Consider the following 14,024-nt stretch of genomic DNA (forward strand, 5'->3'; position numbering starts at 1 on the left):
AAGCACGAGACGCCGAGAGAGCCAAGTCTGCGAGTGGATCAAGTGAATGCAAGGGGGCGCCGCCCGTTGGGCGAGTCACGTCACCAACCCAACAAACATGGCGGCCTTTTCGAATGGGGTTGATCCGAAAGTCCCGCATATAAATCGATTTATCCACAAAAACTGTCACGCCATTTTCAAAACAAATTTAGCAAAAATATAGGAATATACAATGGGTCCTAGCAGAATAGTAATCTTATACTTTATTTTTCCTTTGTGCTAAGCCTCTTAAGAGCCCGTTCTAAATAAAAATAAAGAAACTTGTCTAATAGCCATATTATGTGTATGTTTCACGGAACGTCGGCCAAATCGCTCTTACCGGAAAAGTATACATCGCGCTGAAAAAAATGTTGATCTGCTGGTCTCTGTCAAAGAGCCTGTTTCTGAAAATGAATAACGTTAATAATAATTAAGTCACTAATTACTGTTTCAGTCAGTAACCTTAAAGGTATGGTTTCAATTCCCAATTTTATGGGCAGCATCCAAAACCACTAGAGCAATCCCCTTTGCAAAGATATAAACGTATTTTGTAGAGGTGTGCGAATAGTGAAATTTCAGCTCCAACCGAATTGAAATCGAATTATGACCAAGAAGTCGAATCGAATATCCAATACCAAAAAGTTTACTTTTAATGTCTTTAGAAAAACCTCATAGATGAAAAACAAAATCCTACGTATTCATTCTGCCGCAGAGCGGGCGCAACGAGGAGAGGCCAACACAGATCAAACAGTGCCAGTGGTACAGGGAAACAACAGACTGAGACACAGCTGACGGATGTGTCCATCCACCCGCGCGTGCAGCATGCTGGATGAATGAACGGATATGACTCAGTTGTTTGAATTAGGCGATGACACACTCCACTCCCGAATAAATTTAAACTTGTCTCGATCAATCTGATAAGCCCGAAGATCACAAGAGTGTCGTGTGAGCAGGGTAGCCGAAATCAACTCGCATTCTGCGTATACCGGGTCGATTAAAATGATCGAGTCAGGTTTCATTATTTTATAATTAATTTTCGTAGTATGAACTTAACCCGAGAATAGGCTCATAGTGAACAAAGCTGGCTGCCGGTGACGCAAGGTCCTATGAATCCAAAATGCTGACGTGCATGGTTGGCGACGGGTTTTCGTCGAACGCATCCAAGAAGCTAGAAGCATGACTGCTTCGTTAAAGGAGTACGTGAAACAATCACTACTTTATCTCGAAATTACTCGTCAGTGAAGGTTTCTGAATGTAAGCTTGATTTAAGTCCAGCAGAGGCCTGTGAGAATAGAGAGGTTTAGTAGATCGTATTTTCATGTCACGCTATTTGTAGCGGGAGCTCGCGCTGCCACTTCGATGCATGCTCTGAAGCGCGCACCCGTATACGGGCGCGCGCTTCAGAATGACTCCTCATTGGTAGAAGAAATGTATATGGGTAATTTCTTACGAACAGGCAGTGGCTTTCGGTCTGTAGAACGAGGGACTCCCGGCGCTATCAACCGGTCTCGATTGCACATATGACGCCCGAGCGCCTTTATCAAGACCCGCCTTTTGTTCGTCGCAGCCTCGCATGTGTGCATGGCAGAACGGTCACGTATGCACAGCGAACTTCGCGGAAAAAGCAGAAGATAGAACCTCTCGATGGAAAATAGGGGAAAAAGAAAAACAGGGCAAAGCATACGAACGCAGACGAACTGACACAGGCAAATTGCCCGCGGTCAGGTGCATGCAGGCGGCAGCGGACAAAGTTGTCTCACTAATCATGCATCAGAGGTCACCGGCTTGCTGCACACCACGAGTGCTTATTCCCGAAAGATTAATGCGAGCCGTCTTTCCATTAGTCTCCGCCGTGAACACGAAAAATATTAGTTTCGTATTTCTTTTTTTTTTTTTTTTTTTTTTTGCGCGTTATATCGAAGACACGTACACGTCCCGAAGGCATATGAAGATCTCCCAATTGAAAAGATATACTCTGTCCGTATAATTATAATTTATAGCATTTGGAACGGACTGAGATTGTGGAACGATGGGCTTCAAAGCGATCGGCGGAAGTGAGGTTTGGGTGTGTATACAGTCGTGCAGGTCCGTGCGCGTATGCTCACTGTTGTTTGCGTGCTTATGATAATCACGCTGCGTACGGAAACGATAACAGTAGGCAATATATCTGTGATTTACGAAAATCGAAACACTTTCAAAAACGCATTTTTTTTTTTTTTTTACTTTGGTTGGGTATGTGCACGAAAGATATTGGTCGCGTAGTTGTGACCGGCACATATGTAGTTTCTAGGAGTATTCGGCTTCAAATTCAGAATCCAATATTGCGCAACAATCGCCTTTTTTTTTTTACACAGTGTTGTCTTGTTGCAATAATTAGCGGTAAATTGATGAGCTGGGTTTGTTGCAATGTACCGCCACAGTGAACGCTGCGGCCACCAGCTCTTCAAAACGCCCGTGCGTTCGCTTCTCCGCAGAGAACTTCGAGAGATATTTATGGCGAGATGAGCGACTCGGCGAGTGAGGGGGCCGAAAGTATAGACGTCTGGACCGAAAACGAAGACTGCGATGTGACACCAAGAACGAAGTTTCACGCTTCTGTCATGCGTAGTGCTGCACCGCACCGCCCCAATGTTGTCCACGTTCCTCCAAAAGAGAAACGAAAGCTCGTTTCTCGTTCCTTATGATTTATGGAACCCGTTCCCGTTACAAGTTTCATCTGTGGCAAACGAACTCGTTCCCGTTACCGTCTAGAAAATGGAAAGTATCGTTACATATACGTTACTTTTGTATTTTGATAATTACCATATTTAGTTAGATCAATCAAAATTTTATCTATCCCATCGATTGGCAACAAACGAAATTGAATGCCGTAATGGAAGAAAAACTGGAGAAGAAAACAAGCAAGGTCCCCTTGGGTCATATATTCTTCTTTAAAAATCTCAGTGTTTTACCATATCCATGTTTGTGGTGGGTGATTCAGACGGCACTGATTGCGGCAGTTACCACAGGAGACAAGAGGAGATTCGACGATGCCCTCCCCAAGAATGCGCGTCCACTCCACATCTACCCGGCACGAGTTTTGTCCCAGATCTTGCAGCAGTGACTAAACAACACGCTTATCTGTCTAGCACAAACAGATGCGCCTACTTCCCTACATGTTTTATTTTCACACAGAAGAGGATAGGAATTTCGGAAGGTCAGTCTTGAAAACTACTAGTCTTTCTTCGTAAAAGTTCGGATTTGTTGTTCAGTTTGATGGTGGGGGAAAAAAAATAAAAGGTTAATTTTTTTTTTACTTTTTTTTCTGACAGAGTGATTAACGTTTGGGATACAGAGTGCGTTCGATGTCTGGAACTCGGGTGCACCCGAGTTCAGTTGGTGACATACACCAACTGAACTCTCTGACGTCATTTACAGGCATTTTTAAGAGAGGGGGGCTCGAAAACGAAGCGCTATGAAACGTTGCCGGTTTGGTGCGACACTTCCCATCTCAAAAAACAGTCCAGTTTACGCGAAGAGAAAACGGGCTCCCTCTACGATTGTGCGTTCCGGCATAGTGGCAATGAGAAAGAAGTCCTCTTGAACCTTCTGCGATTGAGCAGTGACCGAGTCGCAGGAAATCGCTCAATGTTTTGACGACCGCGTGGCGGCCTTAATGAAGTTTGGGGGCCATGCACTGTACATCCGGCGGGCGTGTGCGGAAGGCGATTTCTTGTTTTCATGATTATGATCGCACCACGCCACGGGATTGGTAATGAAGCTTGGCGGTCACGCAGCTTTCGCATACGCGAAGGCATGCGTAAACAAGATTTCAACAACCGATTATAGATTGCTATTTATAACTCTCGATAGTCATTTTGTCATATTTATTCCTTTCCTTCCATTAAAAAGGTTAACTTTTGACATACAATGAGATTATTAGTACCTAGTCCTTGTACGGTAACTACAAAATCCTTGCCGCCGGTGTCAAATTTGTAGCAGTACGCATAAAAAGTAAGATGGCGACGTCACTAGAGTCACGCCAAGGAACGCCGGGTGTGGCTTAAGACCTCGACCCGCCTTTCTTAAAAAAAAAAAAAATATATATATATATATAAAGGCCAAGATGGTACACTTTTTTGTTGTAAATTTTTACACGCAGATTTCCTTTTTTTATATTAATATTTACGTTGTTAGACGCAAATGAAGTGGGGTAGCCCTGCTTTAGGCCCCGCCCGGTACTTACAAAACAAAGCACCTTTTTTTCGTCCCTCATTGGTTGCAGAGATGATTGACGTATGAAAGGTTGGTTGTCAATTTGTATCTCCGTGCCGTAATAGTATCTTAATCGACTATATTTTTAATGTTTGAGAAGCAACTAATCAAGATAGAGTCATTATTGTTTTCAAAAATATCCCGAGATTGCCTTTTCGCTTCGGTTTCAAACGATAACAAATGGCTGACGGCGTCTGCTGAGCGCTGAACGTGCGTAGCTCATTGAGCTGATCAATTTTTATGAGTGCGGGCCATTTTGAGTTCACAGAGGTGTTTAGAGGAAGATCTCATCAATCGACCTACTTTGCAGCAAACAACTGCCGCAATACCGCCTTCGGAAGCGTTCTGCGGGTGCTTGTTTTTGCAGCGGGACTGGCCTAAGCATAGCGTCCCATATTCACTATTTTGATCGAACTGGCTTGATGTCTTTATTCGCGCGTGTCCATGCTGAATAAAGATGTTGGTTCCCGTAAAAGCGGCCCCGCTGCTCTGTGAATCATGCGACCGTTGTGATTGCAACCATGGTTTCAATATCGAGAAGATACCTACACAGGTAAGAAATTGTTAGCGATTTGGCTGGAGGCAGTCGGACGTTCGTCTCGCATCAAGTTCGTCCAGGTTTTTTCCCGTCTTTTCCCATCGAAAAGAAAGTTGCATTCAAGTTTTGCAGTGCAACTATACCTGCCATTGCAAATATTATTTGATCGTGTTTTAATTGTGCGTCATGGCGCTCACCCACCTTGCTCGCGGAGGCCACGCGTAAAATTAAAGAGGAGAGAAAAGCTGGAAGGACTACATATTTATTTTGTTGATTTCTTCTAGTCCTCTCGGTCGCTTTTACCGCACATCGGCAGTCGCTGACAGACGCTTGTATTGGACCGTGGCTCGTGCATGATGGAATGCTAGAACGCCACTTTCGTCGCGTCTTGTAAGCGTTGCAGTTCTAAGACGGATGCGAAATAGCAGAAGGACGAAGGCGAAAACGGACGCAGAGGCGCAGCTTTCATGTGCGCGTCTGGGCATTGCAGACGACGATCGACGGTGGTGGAATAGCAGACGATGCCGGATTCTTCCGCGCGTCTGCTCGCACAACTAGCAGGCAGTGTCAGACATCCAGACTAGAGGCACTGGATGTCGGCAAAACGGAGACAATAGGCTTCCGAGCATGTTCGGCCGAGCAGCCAAGCCAATCCAGTAGTAATGGGCGGGGCCCGCGAGCTGTGGGTGGGGCTTAGAACGGGCCGTGACCTCCACCTAAATTGTGTCTATTGCAAACACAATTTTTCCCCGTAGAAAAAGTGTGAAAAAAATACGCGTCCCAGTTTTGCCCTTAAAAAAATATTTGTATTTCCGTTTTTTTTTTTTTTTTTTTTTTTTTTTTTTTTTTTTTTTTTTTTTTTTAAGGGACACTGCAAAGGGTCGAAGAAAACCAAATGCTGCTCGAAGGGCGTGCCTATCAATGTGAAACACGAGCGTTCAGTGACGACATTGGTCTAGAGCGTCGGGTAATGACGACCTCGAATTCTAGAGGTAGGACTGGCTGAATAGGTGCACGTGATCCCTTCTGATCGTTTGAAGCGCGTAATTCTTTGCTTGGAACACCCGTAAATCGGTGGGGCGTCTACATCTTCATAGCTGGATGCTAATTCCAACAATTAGGAAGATCGAGCATGGTTGTTGCACGCTCTTGTCGTTTCGGTTCTCTATTGGTTCATACTAATGACGTCATCAACAATAAAAAATGTGCTAAGATTCGTAACTTCTTTGACTTATTATGTTCAAAATAGAACAGATTTCTCCTTTAATATTTTAACGTGTTAGAGTCTCTCACACTAGTTCGAGAGAATGCGATGAAAATTACAAAATTGCATGAAAGAAGAATTGCAAGACATGCACCGAAGCTTGATTCCAAAAGTTAACCCCCCCCCCCCCCCCCCCAAAAAAAAAAAAAAAAATTACAGGGTTTTATATTTTTAGTGTTCTAGAATGCATGGATTCCAGTATTTGAGGAGCGATCGTTTGAATTTGTCTAGAAGACATTAAACAGTTGTTTCGGGAAGTGAAGAACCTATATTTTTTTATAAATCCCCCCCCCCCCCCCCCCCAAACCTAACAGGGAAACTGACTCGGTACAAAGGTCCCGTGAGGTCAATTTTCCCGCTAAATATAGCGGGGAACTAAATTGGTGTGATAGGTTACGTGACGCGAGGTCACGTGACATCAATTCACCCGCCAAATTTAGCGGGAAAATTGATTTTGTGTGCGTGTGTCACGTGACGTCAATTCGCCCGCTAAATTTAGCGGGGAAATTTAGTTGGTCTGTAGGTCTCCTGACGTCAGGTCACGTGACATCAATTTTCCCGCTAAAGGTAGCGGGGAAAATGAATCTGTATATAGGTCACATGACGCCAATTTCCCCGCTAAATTTAGCGTAAAATACACGGACGAACGAACGAACAAAATTTTGAGATTGGGAGTTCCGTTAAAAATAATTTTATGCCTTAAAAAATTCCGAGGACACCTAAGCACTTCTTATGAGCTGTGAATGCGAAAGCATGAATGTCGTTTTTCGCCACCGCGCGGCCGCTTCCGATCCTCTCGGCGCCGCTGCCGTTTCTGCTCCTCTCGGCGGGGGCCCCAGCGCCATGGAGAGGGCTTCTCTGTGGGGTGGCGTTCCTTGAAACTATGACGTGCGAGAGTCAATGGGAGTTCATCCATCAATTCGCTGCTACATACAGGCTTCGCTCCATGGGACAGGGGGATTTAGGTGTCGTTTGGCGCGGCTTCAAGAGCTGATAACGCCGGTTCGCTCCATGGGACAGTTACTTCTTCCGCATTAAAAATGTATGTGAAATGACTTTCCTGCATAACAGCAAGTGTTTCACAATGCGCCCTTGGCGCGTAGCCAACACAGAGAAGGCACAGGGAACGCGCGATGACGACAAAGTGCGCGCCGTCTTTCCTTCAGGTCGGGAAGTAAACAGAAGATGCGCAAGGAGGAGACCAACTTGCACGCCGTATACAAAGATCCCAGCAAAGCTCGAAGCTCATAATACGACTAGACCAAGGAAACGCGAAGACATGCTCGCTGTTCCTGCGGACATGGCCTTTATCAGATCTAATCGTATTATCAGCTTCATGATTGGCTCGGGTCCTTCTATTGTTCGCCATTATTAGCTGTCTCGTGTTCTACAGAGAAGTCAGCTGACGGACCTCTTTTTTTCTTTAAGGGCGCAATGCGACGCAGGAATGGGATGCAAGCGCCGCGTCTGCGTTCATTTTCAGAAGTTGCGTTCGATCAATGAGTTGTCTTGCCACGTGCACCGTCGGCCCTCGAGGCCCTCTGGTGAGTTTTATCTATCGAGGGAATTTACCGCAGGTCAACGCCCTTGTACAGACCAGTAGTCTCTTCGTCAGCATCGTATACGAATTGGGAGAGGGCTCTACGGCGAAGAACAAATTCCCGTCTGTCGCTGGCTTACGAAAGTAAGGATGCCGGTGAAATAATAAATTTGTATCATTATTAGCAGGACAAACGTTTTGAGTGGAATTTCAAGCCATTGTATGGTAGTGAATCTCTTTGAATCAGAGACTCGTGTATGCCGTTGTTCGAAGACAAAAAACTAACATGCGTGCCCGGTAGCCACGCTCCACGTTTCTTGGACCGTCAGTCAGTCTTGCGCACATCGAAAAAAACAGTCCGTCCGGATCGAAAAGCACTCGACTTATACTTCACGTCGAAAGTAATGAAAGTATCACACGAAAAGTAGCCGGTACTTAGCGATTCCTTTCGACGCTCACGTCACGCCAAGATGGCGGTACTGGTTTCGGCATGACATGTCACGCCGATATTGACGCTACAAAAGTCATGCCGATATTGGCGTGACTTCTGTGACATATATTAGGCGTCACAGGTGGCTGGTACAGTCACACTTAAATTGACGTTACAACTGCGGCCCTTTGTAACGGCCTCCGATTTGGTGCTCTAACTCTAAAACAAGCACCTGCGTTTGCCTTCCCGCACAACACTTGGAAGAGCCATTCACCGCAGCTTACGGAGGCAGCTCAGCAAATGACAATGCCGAAACATATGTTTAGGCCAAAAAATGCAGTCTGAGTTGTGACACACTCAGCTAGGCTATATATAAATCATTCTCAAGGAGTTTAACACCTCTACCATAAATAGCTTCGGCTATAACGCGCTTCAAATATGGCACAAACGACAATTGTCAAAAACCCGTCGTCCTTCCTCGCTCCTTCGGGAATCTATTTTTTTTTTAAACCAAGCATGCCAGATGATTGAAATAAACGGCATTGTTTTTCGCAAGGAATGCGGCACCCCATGTAAAATTGCGAAAAAAAGATTACGAATGTACCTCACTGCTTGAATCCAAGTGAAACCGCCCGCCGGTGTTTCGAAGTTCAACGAACTTCGAACTTTTACCCTAAAAGTTCGAAGTTCGTCTAACTTTTGACTTTTCAGGAATCGAGAGTTCTACAATTTTCGAATTCTTTAGATTAATAAGTTCGAAAGTTCGAAAATTATCGAATTTCTGAGCGCAGGAAGCCCGAAAGTTTGAAAGGCTTCGAACTTTTTAGTGCAAGAAGGTCGAAAGTTCGAAAATCATCACATTTTTTTGTCTACGGTATCAAGTTCGAAAGTTCGACAAGCATCGAATTTTGCAGCGTAATAAGTTCGAAAATTCGAAAAGCGTCGAACTTCTTAGTTTAATAAGTTCGAAAATTCGACTTCCGTCGAAGTTCTAAATATGGATAGTTCGAAAATTCCAAATCTTTCGAACCTTTCGAACCGCTTGATTCGATCATCGAAACTTCGATTCGAAAAAAGTTCGCGGCATCCCTACTCTCAACATATGTTTAGGCGTCGTCAGTCGCTGAGCTGCCCCCGTAAGTTTCGCCGATTGCCTCTCCGAGTGTTGTGGGGGGGAAAGTAGACGCACGGGCTTTTTTTAGAGTGTACTACCACTGGTAATCCCATTACGTCGAAAAAGTGATTAGTAAATTTCTGGTACAGTTACGTCATGCCAAAGAAAAAATAAAAAAAAAAATTACCAAGGAGAATAATTTTTACAATCACCAGGTTACTTGCAAGCAAGCAATAAGCAAGTCGATCTGGTTTTCCAGAACCTTTTCGGCGTTTTCTACGTCCCAGAAATAACCTCATATCGACCCGCCGCGTCCGACACTTGCCGTCAAAGCCAGAGGACGACGAGGCAAGTTCACGGTCGCCACAACACGCGACATTTGCTGCGGGCTGTTTCGCGCGTACGCCTTTTTCTTTTTTTTTCTTTCGCCCTTCCAAGGTGACGATTGTTTTCTCCGCATACAAATCAGGCCAGCTCGCCGTCCCGTCCGATGCACAAGTTGTCCTCGGGCGAAGGAGCTTTGCAGTTTTTTTACTAGCTTCGTTTTCTTACTACGGGCGCTCGACTACTGGGCAGGACGTTTCGAAAGCCTCGCAGATTGGACATGGACCCGCGGGCATATATCAACGGTGCAACTAGCTTTCTTTAATTATTTTAGTTTATTTCTTTAAAGTTGCGTATATCAAAGCTAGAGTTTGCAAAAAAAAAAAAAAAGGCTAGCGCAAGAAATTGAAGAGACCGTCCTATCATGCCCATCGAGACGCGTAAATACTCGGCAACCAAATTTTCTCGTCGTAAATTCTCCCACTTTTTTTGTTTTTCTTCCGCGTTCGCGCATATCGTGCGCACCGTCGTGCGAAGGGTGCGCCCGTAATTCTACGTTTGCGACAGTGCGTCTATCACCTTTCACGAGCCTTTGCAGCACGAAAGAAAACACTCGGGGTAGCCCTTTCTGAACCTGCTGTTTGTTCGATGCCCCTTCCGAACATTGGACGTTTTGCGAGTCACGGCATTCTGGGACGACCGTGCATGCCACCGAACGTTTTGCAGCTCCTATGTGCATTACGTCTGCCGGCTGTCAGCTTTCTTTATCAGCCGCAGTGATAAGCCGGTGTTTCACAGATAACAACATCTACAAAGTGAAACCAAGCCTAATTAAGCAAGCAGCGGCGCACGAGAGCGAGTGAACGCGCATCACGATAAAAGCCGCCATTGCTGACCTTCTCTCGTCTTACCCAGATGCCGAGCCGGGGAAGCGGACGTTGACGAGCTTTCACAAAGGTCAATTCTGGGGAGAAGGAAACTGTAGAATCTAAAATGGCAATAACCTGCCCTGCTGTGGTCACGATGAAGCGAAGTAAACGTAATAATAGGAAACAAAAATTGATGGTCGGTTATCAACAATTCAGTGTAGAGAGATTGGATAGAAATTGTATAGAAAACAAATAGAGCTTTCAACAACGCTTCTATCTCTTTTTTAATGACAATAGCTTAATTTATCGCGAAAAAAAAATATTAATTTTGGGTGTATCACGATACATTCATGCAAACATGCACCCGCCACATGCCGTGTGCACATCGGCAGACATCACAAATACACACAGCACGCGGAGCACTCATAACACCAGTAATTCATTAGTGTTGACTGTTCCACCGCTATGTATACCCGACATTTGAAAGGCAGTTACTCGAACGAGGACCATCCCAGAAGATAAGAAAATTACAAGTATGTTGCTTTTGTTTAGCACATTATTTATACGAAAGATTGTTCATAAGGGTTGGTAAACTGTATCTCAAAACTATAAAGGATACGAAGGGCTCGATAATTATTAAACACAGTTAAAAAAAAAAAAAAAAAATCTCCGCGAGGAGTTTCCAACTGGGTGCGATGTCGCTTCTCCGCACTGCGTCTTATTAGTCTCTCGATTCTAGTTCATAGAAATTCTATAAAAATATGGTGACACAAAGTATATTGACACGTGGTTATAAAGCATCTATAAAATTTCTATCGTCTGTAGTCTATAGACTTCAGTTGAAAGAAAGTCTATAGAAAGTATATTGAAAATTGTCGATAAGGCGTAGGAAGTTGAAAGAGGCGTTAAAATCTGGATAGGATTTCTATAAACTGCCTAAAATATTTTTTTTTTGTAAGGGTGGGTGCGTTGAGTGTGTCCTCAGGGTCAAGACCCGTCCGGTGGCTCCTAACTCCTTCCCACAGATTATACGCACTTTCACTGCGTTTGGTTGAAGCCGCTCGACACTTCCGCTTCCGGCAGAGGGACGTAGTTCCACTCAGCACCAACGGCACCGACCAATGAAGATTACAACTTACAACTTAGAGGATGACAAGCAGTAAGGAATAAACGTCTTGGAGTCTTTACTCAAATTTCTGATACAAGTATGTTGTTGTTGTTTTTTCCCGCCTGTTTGTGCGATTCATATTAGGTGCACGCCAGTCGGCATTCTCAGGTACAAAAAAAAGAAAAGTATCTCTAACTCGTACGGGTAAATTCGGAAGACAGAGTGGGCACCGGAAGGACGTACAGCTCATTATAATTAATAAACTATCATTTATTCATGAATACTAATTAATTATTACATAGTCTAGTCACCGACAGTGGCACGTTCTGATCGTTCCGCCGCCACTGAGACGGCGGCGTTGGCCAATCACAATTCCGAAGGACCAATCAGTCCGCCAAACTTGGCCGCCGTGTGTCAGCTCTTCGAGGAGGCGTTTCGTGGTGTTCTGCGCTCGTTTCGAGGAAAACATGGCCTGTAAAAACACGGTGTTCAAACACGTTTACGCAAACCTCGGATTCCCGATGCTTTTCTGTCGGCATTCTGGAGCGCGCGCGGCGGACGGCCCGCACTGGTATTTCGGGGTCCTGCGTGGAACCTTGCGTGGCTGTGCAGGGTTGTTTTGCATAGCGCTCCTTGCGCCGGCCGAGATGTGGGCCAAGGGGAGACGTCGGACGGCCTCGTCGCCAAGGCGGCCGTGCGCAATGATATACGGCCGACACCTCGACCGGGACGCCGAACCGACCAAGTGCGCTCCAGCATGCTCTGCTCGGCTCCTCCACAATGGAAAAGAGAATGCGCCCACTCTCACGCGCACGTATACGCACGCACGGACACACACGCGCACGCACGGACAAAGCAAGCTCAAGAGAATACATTTGATATCGGCGTGGTACGATAGAGACAGGGACCATCAAGGTCAAGATGACCCCCCCCCCCCCCCTGTTGCCGTTCCTCTTCGTAAAGTTTAAGAGGCCATAGCGCCAAGTTAAAACACGAATTAAAAGGAACTATACGCTCTGGCAGGTATAGACATGACTAACTGGACGGTCTGGGCTGACGCGTGCTGCTTGCAGAAAAAGGACTGAGAGTTCACTTTTCTGCAGGATGCAAGACAGCCGATCACGGCGAACGATAAAAGGATCCGAGCGAATGACCACGCTCACAATAAGATTAGACACAAAACAACAACAAAAAATATGCGATGTGCACAGGGACAAGTAGCATGACGTTTCACTCGCTCATCGTCCACGCACATCGCATTGCACAGATATAATCGTATTCGGAGCTTCATCATCCGCTGGGATCCTTCTACTGTTCACCGGCTGCCTCCGTGGGGTGTAGAACAAAACGGTCCCGGACAAAATGATCCCGGTCAAAATGGTCCCGGACAGTATGGTTCCAAGCGCAAACCCGAACAAATAATCCCAAGTGATTTGTTGACGAATCTTTGGGCGCTCTTTGGTAATTTTAGTTAACGGCTACCCTGGAGCTTTGTTCAACACGCGTGTAATGTATATATTAATGTATTCGAGCTTTTTTGTAGTATATTTAGGGGAACAACTAGAGAAGCCGAAAAGTTAATTAGAAGGCAATGCTAAAGTTGAGGCTTGAGTGGGTTGGTACATACTTCGGAATTAAAAACAGCGCGAAAAGAAGAGAACCAGACAAAGAAGTGACACGGACGCAGCGCTGCGTCCGTGTCACTTCTTTGTCTGGTCCTCGTCTTTTCGCGCTGTTTTTAATTCCGTAGAAGGATATTATCGCTCACTCGCTTCTATACACCTTTTCCACGAGGCCGCAGCCATCTTGAACGTTGTCACTTCTGGTATGCGGTAAAACATCGTTTTGAGCTCTCCACGCCGCTGGAAGGTGTTTACGAACAATGCGTTATTGTGACACATTCTTGGTTTGCCTCACCTAGATTTTCTCGCATATTCCAAGTTGAAATGATTTATTATTTTTTCGTGCCGCGTAGCAGATACGGAACACCTGACTAAGAACGACAGGAAAAAAAAAAAAAAAAAAAAAAAAGTCTATCGCCCCTATTTGTATAAGTCAGAGAGCTGTAAAGGGCTGGAGCCTGGAATCGTCAAATACACACGCGCACACTAAAAGCACAAGGTAGCGATGCACTATCTGCGCTTGATTGGACTAAGTATACTCAGTTACACGATAACTTGGCGAGCTTTGGAGGCTGCGGCCCCCGCGACCCAATAAGAGCGCCGGAACAAGGCACGTGAAAAGTTGAAAACACTCCATGGTCGAGGCCACCGAGGCCTCGACCGCCAAAGCAACAGCGCCGTCCGCGACAAAAAGTAGTTCTAGGCTTCTTTTCATTTTAACGGTAATTGAACTCGCGCGATCCATTTATAACGAGAAGATATGAAGAATAAAGCATAAATAATTACAAATTTAGTTTCAATTAAGTATATTTAAACCAAAAATATGACGCCACATCCGTATCCGCTCGATTTGTTTCGCCTTGTAGCGCCGTTGCCGTTGGCGATCGCCGGCAATCACAGCCGTGTAATCGGCCGTTTCCGCTCAAAACATCGCACTATGCTG

The sequence above is a fragment of the Ixodes scapularis genome, unplaced genomic scaffold (genome assembly GCF_016920785.2).
Source record: "Ixodes scapularis isolate PalLabHiFi unplaced genomic scaffold, ASM1692078v2 PGA_scaffold9__187_contigs__length_104089568, whole genome shotgun sequence".
Lineage (NCBI taxonomy): Eukaryota > Metazoa > Arthropoda > Arachnida > Ixodida > Ixodidae > Ixodes > Ixodes scapularis.